Genomic DNA, 8,519 nt, shown 5'->3' with positions numbered 1-8,519 from the left:
CACAATAGTGCTGCCTAGGGCTTCCAATGGCAGGCTTAATTGCCTGTACACTAATGTCAGAAGGATGGGAAACAAGGAGGAACTGCCCCTCCTGCTAACCAACCTCATAGAGACTATGAAGACTTGGTGGGACTCCATCTATTACTGAACCACAGGCATAGGGGGTTACACCTTGTATAGGAAGGATCATGTTGGAAAGAAGGGCGGAGGAGTCGCTCTCTATGTGAAGGAACATTACACCTCCCTAGAATTCATAGATTTCATAGACATTAGGGTTGGAAGGGACCTTGGAAGATCATCGAGTCCAGCCCCCCGCCCAAAGGGCAGGAAGTCAGCTGGGGTCATAGGATCCCAGCAAGATAAGCATCCAGTTTCATCTTGAAGGTGTTCAATGAAGGCGCTTGAACCACCTCCGGTGGCAGGCTGTTCCAGACCTTGGGGGCTCGGACAGTAAAGAAGTTCTTCCTTATGTCCAGCCTGAAACGGTCTTGAAGTAGTTTGTGACCATTCGACCTCGTCATCCCTTGGGGCGCTCTGGTGAACAAACGTTCCCCCAGATGCTGGTGGTCACCCCTGATAAACTTGTAGGTGGCCATCAGATCACCCCTGAGCCTGCGCTTTTTCAGGCTAAAGAGCCCCAGGGCTCTCAGCCTGTCATCGTAGGGTCTGCTTCCCTGACCTCTGATCATGCGCGTGGCTCTTCTCTGGACTCTCTCAAGCTTCTCCACATCCTTTTTGAATTGTGGAGCCCAAAACTGGACACAGTACTCCAGCTGCGGCCTCACTAAGGCCGAGTACAGGGGGAGAATGACGTCCCGGGATTTGCTTGAGAAGCATCTATGGATGCAAGCCAGCGTTTTGGTCGCTTTACTAGCCGCCGCATCGCATTGCAGGCTCATGTTCATCTTGTGGTCAATGATGACCCCCAAGTCTCTTTCTTCCATAGTGCTAGCCAACATAGCACTGCCGAGCCTATAAGGATGCTGCGGGTTTTTTTTCCCAAGGTGGAGAACCTTGCATTTATCGGCGTTGAACACCATCAGATTCTCGTCCGCCCACTTGCTGAGCCTGTCCAGGTCAGCCTGGATAACCTGCCTGTCTTCTGGTGTGGATGCTTTGCCCCAGAGGTTGGTGTCATCGGCGAACTTGGCCAGTTCTGATCGCTTCTGACTCCAGTGTCCACATCATTAATGAAGATGTTGAACAGTATGGGTCCAAGGACAGAGCCTTGGGGGACCCCACTGGTCACAGGACACCACGATGAGTGACTTCCATCGATTACTACCCTCTGGGTCCGACCCCGGAGCCAATTTTCCAGCCAGCGGATCGTGGAGGACCCAAGGCGACAATTGGCCAGTTTCTCCAAGAGGCGATCATGGGACACCAGATCGAAGGCTTTTTTGAAGTCAAGATATATGACATCAATCTCTTCTCCCTTGTCCAGGTGATAGGTCACCTGGTCGTAGAAGGAAATGAGATTGGTCAAGCAAGACCTACCCGCAACAAACCCGTGCTGGCTATCCCTTAAGATGTTGGCGTCGGCCAGTCCGTTAAGGATGGCCTCTTTAATAAACTTTTCTAAGATCTTCCCCGGGATAGAAGTCAGGCTGATGGGCCTATAGTTAGCCGGATCCACTTTCCTCCCTTTCTTGAAGATAGGCACCACGTTGGCCTTCTTCCAGTCTTCGGGCACTACACCAGAGCGCCAAGAGTTTTCAAAGATCTGTGCTAGAGGCTGGGCTATGATGCTCGCCAGCTCCTTGAGTACCCTGGGGGGAAGATTGTCAGGGCCAGCTGACTTGAAGGTATCCAGCTTCTCAAGATGTTCCTTCACAAAGTCAGCATTAATGGAGGGCAGGGGATCACCCTCACCCGGACTTCCCGGCCCTGTAGCGGGCATGGGCGTCCCATGGGACTGATGAAAGACCGACGCAAAGTACCTATTTAATAGGTTGGCTTTTTCCTGGGCGTCAGTTGTCAGTTGCCCCATCTGGTTCCGCAGGGGTCCAATGTTGCCCCTGCTTTTCCTCCGGCTCCCCACATATCTGAAAAAGGACTTTTTATTGTCCTTGATGCTCAAAGCTAGTTGGAGTTCAGTTGCAGCCTTGACTTTCCTGGTCTGCTCCCTACAGGACCGGACCAGTGCAGAATAATCCTCCTTGGAGGTGATGTTAGACATTGCCCAGCATTCACTTATTTATGCTTTTTGAAGATCCCTGTAAACTAAATGGTAATTGTTGCTTGTTGCTTATCTGTCCTAGTAGAGCCAGTTCACCAGGATTTGACATTCTCTTACAACTTTGTTTATTCCCCAGGTAAATGTATGAGCCAATACATGTGGCTGTGCCACCTTGAACATCACTGTGTTGTTTCTCATTAATCTTCAGCTTGAATATACTTGAAAGCTTGGTGTGTTACTAAGAACACAGGCTCTGAAGTGAATGGCAGCTCTGAAGTGAATTTGCTTTGCATTCTTTGATACAGCCCAGATGTGAGCAAAGCCATAGCTGCTTCACTTGATTCAGAATTTTTCTCTTTTCGCAAAGCTATAGCTGCTTCACTTGATTCAGAATTTTCCTCTTTCCCTTGTTTAATTCCATAACTGTTAAGGAAGATTTTGGTTTAGTCTTACAAAATATAAAGTTGGGCTAAGTGGGGACATTTCTTCATTGCCCATAAATTCCTACTAAGAGGGCTAAGTATGAATATTCTTTTCAGGGAGGATGATGGGCAAAATGGGAGAGGAGGGATATTAGCTTATTTATAAGCTAATGAAATTAAATATTAATGAAAATGTGTGGATCTGGTTATAGACATAGGCATCAGAGGCAATCATAAATGATTGGGGGCTTATGCAAGTTCACTATACTATGTTCTACTGTCATTTGGTCTTAAAGCCATGGGTAAGTTTACTTTGGTGTAGAATTGAGCAGCTCTCATGGTGAGAACTAACTAGAGACTGAGACATCTGCCCTTTTAGAACTTTTTGCTGTTCCATCTACTTTCAGGTTCTGTTTGAAGTATAGATACTGATTTGTCTTAGTATCTGGTTAACTCAGAATGCCTCTCGGCTCATGCAACATGAGGTGTTTTAATTGACCACCCATCACAGTGTGCTTTTGAGTATTAGAAGTAGGGCATTGTTAGGAGATAAATATGGGCTGTTAACCCTTCACAATGGGATTTATCAATCTTCAGACCAGTTTTTGGTCAAGAATTTGCATGGCTATGGACTACCTTTAGTGAGTCCACAAAATGGTGAGAACAACTGTTGACATCACTTATAGACAGATTGATTTAATGTCCATTTGTTTTTAATCTCTCATGTGTCCAGACTCTCTGCCTGTGCATATCTAATAAAGCATAAAATACATATATAATTTTTGTGCATGTTTTCAGGAAAAGAAATTTGCTGTGACCAAGCTTAAGGCATTCTGTTGTCTGATTATAGATTTAGTTCCTCTGAGTATTGAATGTAGCTGTAGTTCAGGTTTGTGTATCATAGTGGATAGTGACTGCAGTGGAAATTTTATTATGGTTAGAGCTGGAAGAGAGTCTGTGGAATAGATGTTGCATCCTAAGCCCCATATGGATACTCATTCTACTCTTAGTGTAGAAGTAGAGTATCCAGATAGGCACTTGTCAAATAGCTCTTGCACTTAGGACTTGCATTCTAACTTTTTCCATAGCATCTTTTCTGTGTTGACCAGCCCTGATTTAAGAAACTTAATGTAGGTTTCAGATAAGGGTTATCATATTTAACATTAAGGCAGCTGGCCATGAATAAACCTAGAATGAGTCATAGAGTTAACACATAACAAGCTGAAATGAAATGAAACAGGACTGTCCTTTGTGCTGAGGACAAAGTCATGTTTTACAGCATGTCAGCTACCATTCATTCTAATGCAATATTGTTATTTGCCAGCGTAGACAAGTCTTTAATGACACCCCTGTTAGAATTCTTCTTCAAAACTTCGCAGCCAGATAGCATTTAGCAGTGCTAAATTTTCCCCCCAGAAGCAGGACACACAAAAGAGTGGGACAAAGAGTGTAATTACCACCAACACCTCCAGTAACTTGCTAAAGGTCAAAGAAGAAGTCTGTGGCAGAGCTATGAACTGACCTCAGGTTGTAGGACCCCTAATCTAGCTTATTAGTGTTCTCCTCCAGGCTGCAAATGGAAGAGAGGCTCTACTGAGGCCAGACAAAAACCCAGTTTAATAATCAATTTTAAGGGCAATGAAAGATTGCAGGGATAGAAACAGTAACACATCTGTGGCATTTCCATATTAGGATCCTGAAACAGCTGACAAATCTTATTAATTGAACTTTATAATGACATCTGGCTGAAGTTGATATAGACCAGGGGAGTGCAATTATTTCAGCTGGAGGGTCGTGTAATGAGTTTTGGAGAGCTGTCAATGGCCGCAAAGATAGCCCAGCCCCTTGACAGGTGCCCCACCCCTGGTCGTTATCTTGGGACTGGAAGTCCCACCCCTAGCCCCTCACCTTTGCCACCAGCAGTCTCTTCCCTTGCCTTTGGAAGTACTTCTTTTGGGGGCAGAGGGTTACCATCTTGGAAGCGGAAAAAATCAAATCATGTACCAGAAGTCAAACATCTACTATGACATATTTTAATTTTATTTCAAAGGGATGACAAGATTGAATGGTCACAAACTCTGCCATGACAGATTTAGGCTGGACATAAGGAAGAACTTCTTTACTGTCTGAGTCCCCAAGGTTTGGAATAGACTGCTGCCGGAGGTGGTTCAAGCACCCACTTCGAACGCCTTCATTTGGATGTCTATCTTGCTGGGATCCTATGATCCCTGCTGACTTCCTGCCCCTGGGGCAGGGGGCTGGACTCAGTGATCCTTCGTGGTCTATGAAATCTATGAAATCTGGCCCATGGGTGCCCATCAATTAATTGTACCCAGCTCAGCCTGTGCACTTCACTCCCACCCGCATGCATGGGAGGGCTCTGGCCCTGGCCCTGGCCCTGGCCCTGGCCCTGGCCCTGGCACAGCTTCCAAGCAGGGCCACTGCTGCAGCTGCCAGGGGACTTGCTCAGCTTCCCCAGCTTCCAGCAGCTCCTCCTGGTGTCCTTGCTGCAGCACTTGCTCTGGGCAGCAGATAGGGAAGAAGCAGTGAGTGCGGGGAAGCTGGAGCTGGGTAGGGGCATGGAACGTAGGGCTGGGGCTGGTGGGAGCAGGCAGCTTGAGGCCTGGGGCCCATGCCCAGTGGAGTAGCACAAGTGCAGAGCTCAGGTCAGCCTGTTTCCATCACACAGGGCTGTGCTCACATGCAGCTCCTGGAACTCATACACCACCAGGGTGGCATGATGGAGCCAGTGGCCTTCCCCTCTCCCTGCTGCCACATACAGCTCCCAGGACTCTGCTGGAAGTGGAGCACATCCCAGGAAAATCACTGGTGGGTTGGATCTGGCCCATGGGCCATATTTTGCCTGCACCTGATATAGACTTATTTTACAGAGGGCTAAATGAAGTATAGAGATCCTGTGATTTGCCCAGCATTAAGCTGTCAGTTACAGTTAGACCCATCAATAAACCTATGTGATCCAAGCCATCTTTTCTAAGATTGGTGGGAGAGAAGGGAAGTATATAACTTGAGTATGCTTAATAAGCTTCTAGCTTGTTACATTTCAATTTCTAGAGCCCTGTCACATTGTTTGTGGGGGCTATAAGTAGGGACCTACCCAAATCATGATTGTGCAGATTTTGCAGAAATCACGGAATCAGGTTATCTCCATGAAATGGGTGGGGGGGAAATAACTTACTAAAAATAAAATGCTGACTCTCCAGTGAGAGTTGGCAGTCTTCCCAGCTGCGCAGCTCACCCCAGGGGAAGTAGGGAGGAGGAGCTTCCGGCAAGAAGGTGAGCAGGCAAGATGGCTGGTACCCTGCCCCTTGCTGCTGATTGGCTGAGAGGACTGCCTGTCATGCAGCCCCACCCCTCTCTACTAATCAGCAGCAAGGGGCGGGGCTGTATGACAAACTGCCCTCTCTACCACTCAGTGATGGCAGCAGGGCCACTGGGGCCCCTTGGCCAGTCGGAGGTGTGGGGGGCCTCCGACCATGATAAGCCTTCAAAAATAGCAGTTAGCCCTGTCATCTGCCCACAAAATTGTCTGGCTTTCTCTTTGAGTTGGGTAGAGCCCTAGCTGTATGTTCTAGCACTTGCCAGTATGCCCAAAGATGATGTGAGGGGAGGAAGTCTTAGGAGTGAGTAAAATTAGACTTAATACCTGAGAAGCCACCTGAATCCTCTCCTGCAAATGTAATGATTTTTCCAATTTAATTAGCAATCAGTAGGTTTCTCCATGGAATTATCAGTTCCTTTTCTGACAGGAGCTGCTGCCTGGAAGAACTTAATAGGCAAGTAATTAATACAAATGAGTAGCTGTATGTGAAGATCACAAACTGACTGTATATGTTGCAACTTCTTTGGAAGGTGGTAATGAGTTTTTGTTTCAGTGTGTTTATTGCATCTAAAAACATAGTTCTTTCTTTCCTGAGTTTGTTGAATGAAAGCACTAGAGCTTGTTATGTCCCCAGCAGAGCTATTTACCCATGGTGCCTGCTGAAGGACTGCTTTCTGCACTTGCCTGTTCTTTCTCTCTAAAACAAGAGATCCAGTAAAAATCAGAAACAAACTTAAAGAGGCACATGTGTGTCACAGCACTATTCAGTGTAGAAAAGGATAGTCATTGGGACCTGGAGCAGACTTTGCAAGCATATGAGGCAGCACTTGTCCAAATTACTATTATCTAGAAAAAGCATCCTGGAAGTAATGACACTGAATACTATAGTCCATGCATAGCTTTAAATATAAATTGTTTTAATTAAAAAAGAGATGCTAGATTTGTTTGGTGACCAACTATAAGGTTAAGAGAAATGTTAGCATTTTACAGCTACAGCACTACACAGCTTTTATAGTTGGTCCAATAAAAGGTATTACCAAACGAATCTTGCTTCTTGAATATTCCCTGGATTATCATGACTACAACAATACTGCAACACCACCACAAGTGAAGCTTAGTTTACTGATTGTAATAAAGTTCTTTCTTCTTACAGTGCAAGGAAACATATACAATTGATTCCTTACAATGCAGACATTTTTGGTGTTATCTACTTAGATGGGTTGCACTCAGGAGACCCAGGGTTATGCCAGAGGCTGAGCTGTTAAAGAAGATATAATCACACTGATATGAGGAACATTTTATTAAATTTGAAGTCAGTGATTCTCAGCTGGAGTTTTGTGAGATCCTGTTAAGGATGCCATGCTACCTGGCCCCTATGTAAAGAGATAAATGCTCTCCTCCTTCCATCCAATGCTCTGCACCTGCTCCACCTACTCATCAGCAACTGTGGCTGCTCCCCTGGAGACTGCTGTCCTCCTCTGCACACCAGCTGCCCCCTGGCAACCCCTATGCATTATCCCTGTTCTCCCAGCAGCACACTCTGATGTGGGTGGATGTATGGATGGATGGATGGGGGGGCCACAGCCACTTTTTCCTACCCAGCTTGGTCCCTTCACTTCTCTCATGCTCCTGGGACCAGTGAAAGAGTCTGTTGGGGTAGTCACTAGTCTATGAGATACTGTAGGAGCAGCCTCAGGGACAGAGGTTGCCCTTACCCCCTCATAGTGGGGGTAGACAGTAGAAAGAGCAGGGCAAGGCAGGATAAGTACTGCCACCATTGCCCTCACCTGACACCAGCTAGATCAGTGCTTCTTTAACTTTTTAGCCTCAAGGCCCCTCTCCATATCTTTTCTGAATATAGATTCTAGCTCAGTGATTTTCAACTGGGATGATGCAAAATTCAAAAAAGTTATGGAGAAGTGCCTGGCAGCTAAAAGGTTCAGACCACTGGCTACGGTGGATGGAAAAGGTCATAGCACCATGACATAAGAGTTGTTTCCTGTTCTCAGCCTCTGAGCTTGCCGTGTCTATTTTTCAAAAGAGATTCTAGGATCTGGCAAAATTATTGCTCCTCCTGTATTCCCCAAGAAAATCCTTCTTAGGGTGTGTGTAGCCGAAACGGGGGCTGTAAATTGAAGTGGTGGGTTTGTTGGCTACAAATGTCCAACTCAGGATCCTTAAAATTCTGGTTTATTAGGCGGATTGAAACACTGTAATGAAGTTAAATCATAAACCTTGGGGATGGTCCCCCCCCCCCCACACACACACAATAGCAAGCTACAAGAGTACACACACACACACACACACACACACACACACACTAGCAAGCTACAAGAGTCGGGTATACCTATCCTACAGGTGCTGGAGTCTGCAGTTGATGGCCAGTCGAGGCTTCTTCCAGTGTGGTGTTATCCTCCAGAAGGGGGTCGCTGGCTGGTCCTTCTGGCTAGACAGATCGGGTGCTGGTCAAGTTGGAGATCAAGAGGGCGCCACTGAGGGTCACTTTTCACTGCTTTTTATCTGTCCTTGGCAGACTTTGGTGACTCCCCAGTTTTCAGGTTTGCCCAATCCAGGGGTC

Source organism: Alligator sinensis, unplaced genomic scaffold (assembly GCF_000455745.1).
Source record: "Alligator sinensis unplaced genomic scaffold, ASM45574v1 scaffold42_1, whole genome shotgun sequence".
Taxonomy (NCBI): domain Eukaryota; kingdom Metazoa; phylum Chordata; order Crocodylia; family Alligatoridae; genus Alligator; species Alligator sinensis.
Note: the sequence above shows the minus strand (reverse complement) of the source record.